The following is a 13784-nucleotide window of genomic DNA, read 5'->3' as shown; positions in this document are numbered from 1 at the left end:
CAATAGAAAGTTATCACTTATCTAAAGGGAAAGTGATAACAACCTGATTCGGGGGGGAAGGGAAAAAAGAGTCTCACTGCCAATACCCTTATTATTTATTATTCTACCGACATCATCACCGTCCCCATTGGGGCTCACAATCTAGATTCCCTATCAGTATGTCTCTGCAGTGAGAGGAAACCCAAGAAAACACGGGGAGAACATACAAACTCCTTGCAGCGGTGGTCCTTGGTGGGATTTAAGCCCAGGACCCCAGCGCTGCAGGAGGAGACCCAAAACTTTCCCGACGACAAACGTCAGAGGTATTGAGGGTTAGGCATGCTGAATTTCAACATGCCCGACCCTTTTGTTCTGACAAATGTCAAGCAGTGCTGTATTCTCTATTTAAAACACATTCATCAAAAGAAGCACAGAGCCGCTCTGCCGCAACAAAGGGCGCACCGAGCCGCTCGGCCGCAACAAAGTGCGCACCGAGCCGCTCGGCCGCAACAAAGGGCGCACAGAGCCGCTCGGCCGCAACAAAGGGCGCACCGAGCTGCTCGGCCGCAACAAAGGGCGCACCGACCCGCTTGGCCGCAACATTGGGCGCACCGAGCCGCTTGGCCGCAACAAAGGGCGCACCGAGCCGCTCGGCCGCAACAAAGGGCGCACCGAGCGGCTCGGCCGCAACAATGGGCGCACCGAGCCGCTCGGCCGCACCAAGCTTGGGTTGCATAAATCTGGATTATTTGTCTTCTGTATTCTCTCCTGTTTGTACATTGTAATTCTTAAAACAGTTATCTGGCAGATTCGTACACTGCCCTACACCTGCTATACAGGAAAACACAAGAATGAACCGACCACAAGGGTTTTCTGCATCAGCATGGGGGTGCTGACATTTCCAGTCATACAACAATGGCCGCTGTTATTTTCTCACTTCCTGTCTCCAGTCATCTGGGCTTCGTGTCAAACTCCACTTTTCAGAAACTTTGGCTACATAACTTTTTTCTTTGTGCTTTTCACTTCCTATTTCCCTTTTTGACTCGGTGCATTTTTTACAGCTGCATAAAGATCCTCCCCTTAGCATTTTTAAGGAGCATTTTTGGGCAAGGATGAGTAGTGCGAGGGTTTGGCTTTGGGCAATTGCATGTGTTGTTCTTTAAGAAGTTAATAAGCTTTGAACCTGTTTTTTTTTCAGCTATGGAAGCCATTTATTTTCCTTTACAGGTAGGAGTCCGGGACCCCACCAGTCAGTCAATACACCCCCCTCAAAAAAAGTGCGCTGCTGAGCAGACAGGAGCGCAGCTCAGCAGACAGGAGCGCAGCTCAGCAGACAGGAGCGCAAGAGCGCAGCTCAGCAGACAGGAGCGCATGAGCGCAGCTCAGCAGACAGGAGCGCAAGAGCGCAGCTCAGCAGACACGAGCGCAAGAGCGCAGCTCAGCAGACACGAGCGCAAGAGCGCAGCTCAGCAGACACAAGCGCAAGAGCGCAGCTCAGCAGACACGAGCGCAAGAGCGCAGCTCAGCAGACACGAGCGCAAGAGCGCAGCTCAGCAGACACGAGCGCAAGAGCGCAGCTCAGCAGACACGAGCGCAAGAGCGCAGCTCAGCAGACAGGAGCACAAAAGAGTGCAGCTCAGCAGACAGGAGTGCGCACATAGCAGGGTACGGATTCAATAGAAAGCACAGACTACACTTTCTAGGCCTGCACAGAATCCCCACTACTAAACAATTGACAAACCCGACTCTCCTACATCTGTGCACACTTTTATTTTACATTATCACCAGCGGTCAATTTTGTGCTTCAGTCCTATGTAAAAGCTCAGTTGAGATTTATAAAATCAGAGCACCCAGATGTAGCAGATTTGAGTTCTTATGAGGCCATAGTGCCACATAGCATAAAAAAGAAGCGGATTTTGTGCATTTATTTCCCATAGTTGTCTAGGCTGAAAAAAAAAGCATGAAAATGAAAAATGCAATTGATTTTTAGTGCTGAATCCAGGCATTTCTGCAGAAAAATGCTGCTTCAAATCTGCACAAAAAACGCATGAAAAAGGGGGAAAATGCATAAGAAAAGCAATAATAAAAGCTATTACTTATTTTGATACAGACAAAACAGAGGCCAGAGGTAACATGTCGTCTGGCCGTGTTCACACGATGCAATCCCAAAAATAGCAGTAAAATCAATGAGTTTTTAACCGAAAATGGGCTGTGAACGCATCATGTAAACGCGATGCACTTATGTAGTTGGACGGCAGCACAAAGGGTATGTGTCCACGTTCAGGATTGCATCAGGATTTGGTCAGGATTTTTCATCAGTGTTTGTAAGCCAAAACCAGGAGTGGAACAATTAGACGAAAAGTATAACAGAAACATATGCTCCACTTCTGTATTTATCACCCACTCCTGGTTTTGGCTTACAAATACTGATGAAAAATCCTGACCAAATCCTGATGCAATCCTGAACGTGGACACATACCCAAACTCAGCTCTGCTACATCTGTGTGCGCCACTACATCACAATATTATCTGCGGTTATCTGAGGAGGGGTTGGGCGCATAAAATGCGCTGTGTTTCCATTTCTTTTGTCTTGTTGCCTAGGAGACCGGCCACCACTGCTATCTGGCTTTTAAGCACCGCACTGATACTGGCCCGGATTAAGAGGCAACAGTGCGCTCCAGCGATCTTGGCCAGCTTCAAAACAGCGCTTACAAGCTCAATAGAAAAGCGCTTGTAAGCACTGCGCATGTTCCGCTGTCTAGCAGCGGTGGTCGGTATCCTAGACAATGAGCTGTAAATAACGAAAAGTGCTAATATCTCAAGAACGGATGAAAATTTTAACAACCAGTAAATTGCAAAATTGATTGCATTCACAAGCAGCTTCCGAAAATGTGGAATTCCCTGGGGAATTTTACTGCTGCGTTCTCACTTCCACTGTAACATCTGCGTTACAAAACGGACAGATTTCTGGCACCAAACGTTTCCACAAAATGGGCTAAATCCAAAACACCAGATGGAGTGTGCTTGCCAAAAAAGCCTCCGGCAACATCACGCCGGGTCGGCCATACCCCATTAACCCCAAGGAACTGAAAAAAAAAAAAAGAATCCAAGGGCATGTGTAATAAATGGTGAGTCTGGGGTCCACAATTACTAGAGTAAGTGGGCAAAAATTGGGGAAAATAGTAGATTTTGATCACTTCTGCTACACTGAACCCACCAGCTATTTTTGGTGGTCTTATTGGCACAGGCGATCTATTCCAGAAGGGGCTCGGTGAAATAATGCTCTTAGGAATCCACAGATGGGGTCCCAAGGGGAAGGATCCCTTAGTGATCAGCAAGTGATCCCGTATTTTGTGAGTAAGTTGTAACGTGATATTTTGGGAATAACCCTTTATGTTGCTCGCTGCACTGCAACCGCACAATTAGATACCATGTCACAATGTAAAAGTAGCTGCATTCTAGCGGCACACTGAGCTCTGCTCCATCTGCACATTCCACTACCCTCCATTCTCCCCTGCGGCTCCGCACTTCTAATCTTTTATGTAACACTGATTCCCTTTTGTTTTTTGCAGAGCATCAGTCTGTTTTGGGTCCGGCCATGCAATGACAAAGCTGCAGGCATCACATCACAGCCACCCCCGTGCGCCATCAGATGCCAGTCACACTGAGGGGCCTCCAGGGCTGTCGCTCAGCACATTATTTCCTGCGCTCACGTTCCTGTTTGAGGTGTGAAGTTCAAGTTGAAGCGCATAAAGCTGCGGGCACCGGAAATGCACAGCGTGATGGCATGTGCCCTATATCGCTACCCACACGGCTGTAGAAGAGAAGAGATGCAATACCAGACGTGACCTATGGACAGGGGTGGCGCTCTTCTTGGAAGAGGAGATTTTTCCCCTGGATTTTCACTTCTGACAAATTCAAGTTGCTAAAATCCGACCAAGTTGCTAAAATCCGACCAAGTTGCTAAAATCAATACGGCCGCTACTGCAACTCATCACTTAAGTAGTCCTGAAGGATAAAACTTCAGACCATGTTCACACACATATTTTCCCGCTTTTTTTTTTTTTTTTTTTTTTTTTTTTTACAGACAATCTGTTGGATTTACTAGTTCAAGAAAAGTAGACGGAATTTCTAAGAGTTCATACCCACTGTGTTTATTCCACAGAAATTATCATTTTTTTGCTGAGTTCCTCAGCCCCCCCCCTTTAGGTTTTTATGGGGAATGTCAAAAAATGAAACTGCGGAGCGCAGCAGATAGAGAACACAGCGAAGGGGCCGCACAGGAAGCCACACGGCCCCCAGGGAACAAACACAAGGGAACTACAACAATGTGCTCAACGCACAGAAGTGTCAGGGGGATATGGGGCGGTACATTACAGGTATATGACGGGGTAGCGGTACATTACAGGTATATGACGGGGTAGCGGTACATTACAGGTATATGACGGGGTAGCGGTACATTACAAGTATATAACGGGGGTAGCGGTACATTACAGGTATATAACGGGGGTAGTGGCACATTACATGTATATAACGGGGGTAGCAGCACATTACAGGTATATGACGGGGTAGCGGTACATTACAGGTATATGACGGGGTAGCGGTACATTACAAGTATATAACGGGGGTAGCGGTACATTACAGGTATAACGGGGGTAGTGGCACATTACATGTATATAACGGGGGTAGCAGCACATTACAGGTATATGACGGGGTAGCAGTACATTACAGGTATATGATGGGGTAGCGGTACATCACAGGTATATAACGGGGGTTGCGGCACATTACATGTATATAATGGGGGTAGCGGTACATGAAATGTATATAACGGGGGTAGCGGTACATGAAATGTATATAACGGGGGTAGCGGTGCGTTACATGTATATAACGGGGTAGCTGTACATTACATGTATATAACGGGGGTAGCGGCACATTACATGTATATAACGGGGTTAGCGGCACATTACAGGTATATAACGGGGTTAGCGGCACATTACAGGTATATAACGGGGTTAGCGGCACATTACAGGTATATAACGGGGTAGCGGTATGTTACATGTATATAACGGGGTAGCTGTACATTACATGTACGGTATATAACGGGGGTAGCGGCACATTACAGGTATACAACGGGGTAGCTTTACATTACAGGTATATAACGGGGATAGCGGCACATTACACGTATATAACGGGGGGTAGTGGAATATTACATGTATATAACGCGGGGTAGCGTTACATTACATGTATATAATGGGGGTAGCAGCATATTACAGGTGATATAACAGGGGACGTGGTACAACCTGTGATATAATAGGGGTAGCGATACATTACAGGTATATAACGGAGGTAGCGGTACATTATATGTATATAACGTGGGTAGTGGTATATTACAGGTGATATAATAGGGGTACAGCACATTACTTAGTCACAGGCTGCCACACTTGTGTACTGTACACATCAGTACACAACATGCACGTGCAGCCATTACACCCAGTACAGCAGCCTGCAGTGTGCTGGGCTATGTTGGTATGGTCTAAGCTACACTGGGAAGTGCTGGGCTGGCAGCACACGTGACTGGTGACTGGTGGCAACACACATGGCTGGTGGCAACACACATGGCTGGTGGTGACTGGTGGCAACACACATGGCGACTGGTGGCAACACACATGGCGACTGGTGGCAGCACACATGGCGACTGGTGGCAGCACACATGGCAACTGGTGGCAGCACACATGACTGGTGGTGACTGGTGGCAGCACATATGACTGGTGGCAGCACACATGGCTGGTGGTGACTGGTAGCAGCACACATGACTGGTGGCAGCACACATGACTGGTGGTTACTGGTGGCAGCACACATGACTGGTGGTTACTGGTGGCAGCACACATGACTGGTGGCAGCACACATGACTGGTGGTGACTGGTGGCAGCACACATGACTGGTGGTGACTGGTGGCAGCACATATGACTGGTGGTAGCACACATGGCTGGTGGTGACTGGTAGCAGCACACATGACTGGTGGCAGCACACATGACTGGTGGTTACTGGTGGCAGCACACATGACTGGTGGTTACTGGTGGCAGCACACATGACTGGTGGCAGCACACATGACTGGTGGTGACTGGTGGCAGCACACATGACTGGTGGTGACTGGTGGCAGCACATATGACTGGTGGCAGCACACATGGCTGGTGGTGACTGGTAGCAGCACACATGACTGGTGGCAGCACACATGACTGGTGGTTACTGGTGGCAGCACACATGACTGGTGGCAGCACACATGACTGGTGGTGACTGGTGGCAGCACACATGACTGGTGGTGACTGGTGGCAGCACACATGACTGGTGGCAGCACACATGACTGGTGGTTACTGGTGGCAGCACACATGACTGGTGGCAGCACACATGGCTGGTGGTGACTGGTGGCAGCACACATGGCTGGTGGTGACTGGTGGCAGCACACATGGCTGGTGGTGACTGGTGGCAGCACTTGTTACTCACAGTTCAGGCTCCACTACCCGCAGACTTCTCCCATGTGAGTCCGGCGCCCGCCGCTGTGGTGCCGCCACGTCCCGGCTGTGCCGCCTCTGTCCCGGGTCCCGCCGTGTCCTCAGGAGCCGGGCAGTTCGGGGGGTCCCTGGGACATCTCCCTGACGGCTCCTAGCGGCTCCGCGGGCTCCCGGTCATGGTGCTGCCACTTTCCGCGGCTCCTTCCCTCAGCTCCGCTGATCTCCGCTCTGTGTGTGACTCTTCTGATTCTCAGGCGTCTCCTCCCTCTGGGAGGGAATATAGTAAACGGCGACACAGGCGGAGTGCGAGCAAGACGCGTCCACACGGCCGGGAGCCAGCAGGAGCAGGCAGCGGTGCCCTCAGAGTGTGCCCTGCCCTGTGTGTGCTCCTGTGTGTGTATGTGCCCTCAGAGTGTGCCCTGCCCTGTGTGTGCTCCTGTGTGTGCATGTGCCCTCAGAGTGTGCCCTGCCCTGTGTGTGCTCCTGTGTGTGTATGTGCCCTCAGAGTGTGCCCGTGTGTGCTCTCAGAGTGTGCCCGTGTGTGCTCCTGTGTGTGTATGTACCCTCATAGTGTGCCCCTGTGTATGTGCCCTCAGAGTGTGCCCCTGTGTGTGCTCCTGTGTGTGTATGTGCCCTCAGAGTGTGCCCGTGTGTGCTCTCAGAGTGTGCCCGTGTGTGCTCTCAGAATGTGCCCGTGTGTGCTCCTGTGTGTGTATGTACCCTCATAGTGTGCCCCTGTGTATGTGCCCTCAGAGTGTGCCCCTGTGTGTGCTCCTGTGTGTGTATGTGCCCTCAGAGTGTGCCCCTGTGTATGTGTATGTGCCCTCAGAGTGTGCCCGTGTGTGCTCTCAGAGTGTGCCCGTGTGTGCTCCTGTGTGTGTATGTGCCCTCATAGTGTGCCCCTGTGTATGTGCCCTCAGAGTGTGCCCCTGTGTGTGCTCCTGTGTGTGTATGTACCCTCAGAGTGTGCCCCTGTGTGTATGTGCCCTCAGAGTATGCCCGTGTGTGCTCCTGTGTGTGTATGTGCCCTCAGAGTGTGCCCGTGTGTGTATGTGCCCTCAGAGTGTGCCCCTGTGTGTGCTCCTGTGTGTGTATGTGCCCTCAGAGTGTGCCCGTGTGTAACCCTGTGTGTGTATGTGCCCTCAGAGTGTGCCCCTGTGTGTGCTTCTGTGTGTGTATGTGCCCTCAGAGTGTGCCCCTGTGTGTGTGCCCCTGTGTGTAACCCTGTGTGTGCGAGCTTTGAGAGTGTGCCCCTTTGTGTCTGTGTGTGCATGCCCGTGTGTGCCCCTTTGTGCATGTGTGTGCCCGTGTATGTGTGCTCCTTTGTGTGTGTGTGTATGCCCCTTCGTGTGTGCCCCTGTGTGTGCCCCTGTATGTGTGTACAGGGCAGGACACCGACAGAGGAGGGCCCCTGTGCATGAACACTATAGGGGCCCTCTGCAGTCCAGTAGTTCATGATGCACAATTCCACCTTCTTTGGAGATAGTAGTGGCCCCCTTAACTTTTGGGCCCCTGTGTGCAGCTGCACAGGTTGCACCAAAGTTATGCCCACGCCTGTATGGGCTCCTAAGTAGTGCTTTCATGTGTGTAACCTTGTGCTGCGCCCCTGTGTGTGCCCTCATGTGTTGCCCCTATTCGTGCGCCATTATGTGGAGTCCCTAGTTTGTGCCCTTGTGTGCCCCATGCTCTGATTGTGCCCCAATGTTTGTGCCCCTATGCTATGATAGTGCTCCTGTTTGTGCCCTCATGTGTGCCCCTGAGCTATGTATGTGCCCCTATGTTTGTACCCCTATGTGTGTGCCCGTATGCAATGATTGTGCCCACGTGTGCCCCTGAGCTATGTGTGTGCCCCTATGTTTGTACCCCTGATTGCACCCCTATGTGTGTGCCCATATGCAATGATTGCGCCCTTATGTGTGCCCGTATGCAATGTTTGTGCCCACGTATGCCCCTGAGCTATATGTGTGCCCGTTTGTACCCCTGATTGTGCCCCTATGTGGGTGCCCATATGCAATGATTGCGCCCTTATGTGTGCCCGTATGCAATGATTATGCCCCTATGATTGTGCCCACGTGTTCCCCTGAGCTATATGTGTGCCCCTATGTTTGTGCCCTCATGTGTGAAAGTAGCATTTAAATGGTAAATTGCACCAGCACCCCAAGCACGACCCGATGGTAGGGTGCAGATGAGTTGTTATGGCCCCATATCCTCCCCAATGCAATAGACCGTCTCACCAGAGGAGAATCAGGATCTTTTTTTTGCCTGTATCATCACAGGAGGAGGAGGAGGAGGATCTCCGTCTAGGTGCACAGGCGACCAATAGATTTTGAGCAGAGATTTGTGCCATACATTAGGTATCACGAAAGAAGGATCAAGTTTCAGTCGACAGCCTACAGGGTCAACGATATCAGTGATATTGTATGGCTCGTTACATTGTGCCCAAACTTGGCAGAAGGTGTACGGACATCTGAATTGTGTCGTCTGCCCGTGGGTCTCTGGGTGGTGGGCAGAATTAAAAGACAACTCTATATTGAGGTTTTCTTGGAAGGGTTCAATTTATTGGAGTTGAGCACTACTGGACTGGACAAATCGGGATCACAAAATAACAACTGTATACTCACCTCCCATAGTGATGCTGTCCCGGCGATGTCGGTGCCGGTATTCCCGGAGAGTTGTGACTTGTGTTGTGTGGCCACAGTTTGGCTGTAGCTCATCATTCTTTGGGAACAGTGGTGTCGACATCGCCGGATACTGTGTTTCTTTTACGTGGGATTGATTAAGCTGGGGTTGTTCATTAGTGGACTACCCCTTTAAGGTTTCAGTTTGATTCTGCTACTTTAATATTCTTCCTTTCAGCTTCGATTTAGCTTTCGGGAAGGGACGTGCCAGGCACCGGGTCACATTACTAACCAAAATACTTTAGGAAAAGCGCACTACACAGGCACTTTGTTTCTGGACAGATCTATGCTAATCTTAGCTTTTGGCCCATATGTATCAAAGGGGGCGTAAAAGTTTGGGTTAGACAAAGAACAGTCGAGTCCAAATGAGTCTGCTGTCCTCCTTGTGCCTTCATAGTAAGTGACTCCAGCGGAAAACATTAATTCTGAGTATTGTCATTGTCTTGCAAGTGACATCTTTTGATATCTTGTTTGTTTTTGTTTTGTCCTGTATGTATGTGTCATTATCATGTTAGTAAACCATCATTTTATTAAGTCATTGTGCGTAAATCCATTTGTTCTTGCATATTTTGAATCCTTTATGAAGCACCTTATTCAGAATTCCTTCCAGAATTTGGAAATAAATTGAGTACTCCAATGAGAAATAATGTTTTTCTGGAATGCGGAGCACAAATAATGATGAATTGAGGGTGGGGGTACAGCAAATGATGAAATTGGCGATGGGGGCCAGCAAATGATGACTTGAGGGTGGGAAGAGAGCAAATAATGATGAATTGACAGTGGGGTACAGCAAATGATAATGAATTGAGGGAGGGGGGAAGCAAATGATGACAAATTGAGAATAGGGGAGAATAAATGATGAATTGAGGGAGGGGTGGGAGAGAGGACATGACAATGAATTGGGGTGGAGGAGGCATGTAAATATAATGAATCAGGGTGGTGGGGTGCGTTAAGGGTGTAGGAGTGTGACTGGTAATGAATTGGAATGAGTACAGGTTCTAATTTATTATGTGGGTAAAGGTGGCTATAGTTAGTGGGGGCACAGTGGTGGATTACAATTTATATTTGAAAAGGTGGGTTGCATACTAACTAATTGTATGTTAATAGTGGGTGCATGTCTGTATTCAGTTGCTTAGTGTGGAAGTTGGGGAAAAAGTGGGGAATGTGCTCTGGAAGCGGTGCTCTAGATAACTTATTTTATGCAGAGACGAGTCCTGCCTGGAAGAAGTAATGGCGGTCTGCTCTAGATGAGGAAGAAAAGTGAAGCCGAAGGACTTCAACAAGAGATGTCACTGATGAGTCAGTGTGTTACCTGTACACTTACACTATATACAGAGCTCATGTATAATGTCACTGGTGATCACTGTATTACCTGTACTCTGACACTATATACAGAGTTTCTGTGTATAATTTCACTGGTGATCCCTGTATACATAGCTCATGTGTATAATGTAATCGGTGATCACTGTATTACCTATACACTAAATACACAGCTACTGTGTATAATGTCACTGGTGAGCACTGGTTACCTGTACACTTACACTATATACAGAGCTCATGTGTATGTCACCGGTGATCACTGTATTACCTATCCACTAAATACAAAGCTCCAGTGTATAATGTCACTGGTGGTTACTGAATTATATTTGTACACTGACACTATATACAAAACTCCTGTGTATAATGTCACTGGTGATCACTGTATTATCTGTATAATATGTACTATATAAAGAGCACCTGTGTATAATGTAATTGGTGATCTCTGTATTAACTGTGCACACACTATATACAGAGCTCTTATGTATAATGTCACCGATAATCACTGTGTTATCTGTACACTATATAGAGCGCCCGTGTATAATGTCACTGATGATCACTGTATTACCTGTACACTATATACAGAGCTCCTGTGCAGGGTCGGCGTTAGGGGCAGGGCCTAAGGGCCCTGAGCTAGTGGCACATCACGCAGCCGCTATGAGGCCCCTGTGAGGCAGGGGTGCCCACCTGTTGCCAACGCTGACTCCCCCGCCGCTGCCACATTGAACTATACCAGCGTCTGCCGGTACAGTTCAAAGCAATGATGGAGGAGTGAGCGTCAGCTGACGCTCCCTTTCCTTTCATTCCCTGCTCTGCCTCTGACACTGCGGGTGCGCAATGACGTCATCGCGCACTCACTGTGCCAGGCAGTGCAGCCGCTGAGACAGGACCAGGGAGCAGTGTGGGCACGAGGAGAGGTGATGAGTGTGTTTTGTTTTTTGACTATAACGGTGAGTACTGGACTGTGGGTTCATTCTCGGGGGGGGGGGGGTAAGAAGTGTGCTGTGCTATATAGTATGTGGGCTGTGCTTTATACTATGAGGCTGTGCTATATACTATGCGGGCTGTGTTATATCCTATGGGGGTATATTATATTCTATGGTGGAGGCTGTGTTATATACTATGGGGGGTATATTCTATTCTATGGGGGAGACTGTTTTATACTATGGGGGGCTACATTATATACTATGGGGAGGTAAGCTGTATTATATTCTATGGGGGGCTAAATTATATTCTATGGGGGGGCTGTATTAGATTTTATGAGGCAGGATTGCATCATACTCTTTGATGGGGCTACATTGTATTCTATGGGGGACTGTATTATATTTATATTCTATGAGGGGTGATTGCATCATGCTCTATGAGGGCTACATTATACTATATGAGGGTACATTATGCTCTGTGGGGTGGATACATTATACTCTGTGGGGTGGCTGCATTATACTATATGTGGGCTGCATTATACTGTATCAAGGACTAAGGGGAATACATTATACTATATGAAGAATTATGGGGTGCATTATACTATGGGAAGTAAATTGTACTACATGGATGACTATGGCGGTGCATTATACTATATGGATCACTATGAGTATTATACTATGTGGAGGACTGAGCAGTGTATTTTAATATATAGAGGACTATGAGGAGTGTATTATACTATATGGAGGACTATGGGAAGTGTATAATACTATATGGAGGAGTGTATTATACTATATAGAGGACTATGAGGCATATTATGTTATGACAACAGAAAATCCGAAAACATAATAAGCAAAACCCGGGAAAAGGCACCAGTGTGAGTAAAATGATAACCCGGTTGCTCAAATCATCGCTCCAAAGACAGCATATCAAAAAAGGAGGAACAGGAGCCCAGAGTACAAATATATGAAAATCTTTATTTATACAAGGAGTTAAAAATCAGGACAAGAACTATAATAGCGAGTGTACCACAACAATACATGAAGGGGAAAAAAGATGGGGACAAACCCTTGCCCTCCAACCCCAGCACTATAGGGAATAATCATATAAATAGTCCAATGAGTAGTAAATAAATAATAGACACCAATATAGCGCACGATGGTTAGTGCAATGGGAAGCAAAACAATCCATCCAAAGGGCTGCTAGCCAAATATGTGACACATGGTCTAAGGCAAGTGCCCTATACAATTGTATATAAAGACCTAGAACACAGCAGCAATAATAATAAGAGATATGCTTACCCATGCAACAGGGGGGGACAGAGGAGAAGGGGTCCCGCCGGTGGTAGAGCCCCGACGCACGTTTCGCAGCGCTCACACGCTGCTTCCTCAAGGGAATATTATGTTATATGGAGGACTATGGGGTGTGCATTTTACAATATGGAGGACTGTGGTGCACATAATATATGGAGGACTATGGGAGGCATATTCAGCATTTTTCAGGGACTTGTCCATGTTTGAAGTGCCTTTAGGGGTCCCATATATTGGGGAAACCCCAAAAGTTATACCATTTTAAAAACAGCACCCCCTAACATATTGAAAACTGCTGTAAGGTAGTTTATTAACCCTTCAGGTGCTTTTCAGGAATTTATGCAAAGTGGCATGACAGAAATGAAAATGTGTATTTTTACACCTAAATGTCACTAACTTCTGAACAGGTTACAACAGCCATCAGACTCCAAGGCCACTATTTGGTCGTGAATTGCCATGGCAAACATCAGGACCACAAAATCATGATCTGAGGGCATCAATTGGGATAAAAAGAGAGCCCCCACACTCTGTTAATCATTTATAATGATGTAGTCACTATTGACAGCAGCATCTAAGAGGTTAAACAGATATGGAGAGTGCAAACACTGATCATAGTGGACAGCCGACAGCTGCTGGATTGTCACCTGTATGGGGAGGCTATTCTCTTATATCTCAGGTCAGTTAAAAGACGTATCGGCGGTCATTAAGGGGTTAAACTTTGCCTCGGGCCCCACTTTGCCTAAAACCGGCCCTGCTCCTGTGTATAATGTCACTAGTAATCCCTGTATTACCTGAACACTATATGCAGAGCTCTTGTGAATAATGTCACTGGTGATCACTGTATTACCTGTACAATGACACTTTATACAGAGCTCCTGTGTATAATGTCACTGGTGATCACTGTATTACCTGTACGCTGACCCTACATACAGAGCTCCTATGTATGTCACTGGTGATTAGTGATGAGCGAGTGTACTCGTTGCTCGGGTGGTCTCCGAGTATTTGTTAGTGTTCGGAGATTTAGTTTTCATTGCCGCAGCTGAATGATTTACAGCTACTACCCAGCCTGA

At 47.8% G+C, this 13784-nt stretch overlaps 1 protein-coding gene across 3 annotated transcripts in view; it reads right to left on the bottom strand.

Moving 5' to 3' along the window:
- CPNE2 (copine 2) overlaps positions 1–6761 on the bottom strand; it is an 85924-nt gene extending 79163 nt beyond the window's left edge. The window contains exon 1 of one of the 3 annotated variants that reach the window (XM_077288344.1): positions 6481–6761. The gene's annotated coding sequence lies outside the window, so the exon portion shown is untranslated. The remainder of the gene's footprint in view (positions 1–6480) is intronic. The other 2 variants (XM_077288343.1, XM_077288342.1) reach the window with 2 other exon arrangements.
- Between the last annotated feature and the right edge of the window lie 7023 nt (positions 6762–13784).

Source organism: Ranitomeya variabilis, chromosome 2 (genome assembly GCF_051348905.1).
Source record: "Ranitomeya variabilis isolate aRanVar5 chromosome 2, aRanVar5.hap1, whole genome shotgun sequence".
In the NCBI taxonomy this organism is placed as follows: Eukaryota; Metazoa; Chordata; class Amphibia; order Anura; family Dendrobatidae; genus Ranitomeya; species Ranitomeya variabilis.
The sequence above is the reverse complement of the archived record's forward strand: the minus strand, read 5'-3'. Positions and strand labels throughout refer to the sequence as shown.